Genomic DNA, 1,352 nt, shown 5'->3' on the forward strand with positions numbered 1-1,352 from the left:
ACATTGATTACACTATCACTAGTATTTCATATGTAACAACCATGTTTAACATTATATCGTTTAAATATGGCATGATTCCACCAATTGTAACCTTCCGCATCACTTTCAAAGAGGTACTTTCATTTTGAAAGTGTACCGGATGTGAAACGGCTAGCTTAGTTAGCGGTGGTACACGCTAAATAGCTTTTCAATCGGTGACGTCACCGATTGAAACGCTATTTAGCGCGCACAACAGACCTCAAATTCCACTATTGTGCCTAATCCTTATTGTGGCTAGCTTCACAACACATAACCGGTCCGGTCGAGTGTCATTCACCAGATGAAGCTAGCTGGCAGCTTATAACGTTAGGTTTGGGCAACAGGGTTAAGTAGCTGGCTAGGTATTTATTTTCATGAACTGAAGTTCAATTTCAATAGGTGAACAAGTGGCTACCGAGCTAATACTTACTCACAAGGATGCCTAAATCATTGCTAAGAAAAATGAAAATGACTGCAGTTTCATTGTTTTCAGGCTGGTTGTATTGGTGCTGGCTAGGTAACGTTACCAAGCTAAAGCTTGCTGACGTGTCAAATTAAAAGTTGATTTAACGCTTCAAATAGTGTTCTGTTTAGACACGCCAAGACCCAAAACGGCGTTTCATGGGTTTTAGCCTTAACGTAATTGGTTAGGCATGAATTCTGACAGCGGAAACGCTATCCAGCCGTGAAGCACACTGCCCATATGCGACTGGAACAATAGTAGGCGAATGTGCTTTTGGTGCCCATGTACTTCGTATTCAGAAACATAAAAAACACTTTTTCCCCATTTCGTTTTTATTTTGTTAAAAACCAAGCATACTATCCTCTCACTTAAGGCTTTTTTTTGTCCTGCTCAACGTAATCGTGTTGTAGTCTAGACTGTCGATAAATGGTTTGGCTCCTGAGACCGCTTGGAAGTCAAGTTTAATCAACAAACCGTTATTAAAATATAAAGTTTGAGAGCAGTAAAACAGTGAGCTGACATTCCCTTTTTACGCATTGTAGGCATCCCCACATTATTTTAACCATGCAGATTCCGTTTGGACATGCGTCAAACTCCCTCCATGGTGTAGGCTTTGCCCATCATGAAATATCGGTGACCCTCGTATTTAGACGTTATCTGTAACCTGTAACAATTGCTTGTTTTCCGTTGTATATGTTCAAAAACCAAGCCCTACCTTAACTCTACTATAACAAAAGCTGGTTCAACAGCAATGCGTGTCTTTTTATCCTTGTGATTTTATGATGTCATTTCCTTTTGTGTGTATGTATTGTTGCTGATAAACAGATTGGTTGAAATAAAATTAAACGAAATACAAGCAATCTTATTAGAA

Source organism: Oncorhynchus gorbuscha, linkage group LG01, assembly GCF_021184085.1.
Source record: "Oncorhynchus gorbuscha isolate QuinsamMale2020 ecotype Even-year linkage group LG01, OgorEven_v1.0, whole genome shotgun sequence".
Classification (NCBI taxonomy): domain Eukaryota; kingdom Metazoa; phylum Chordata; class Actinopteri; order Salmoniformes; family Salmonidae; genus Oncorhynchus; species Oncorhynchus gorbuscha.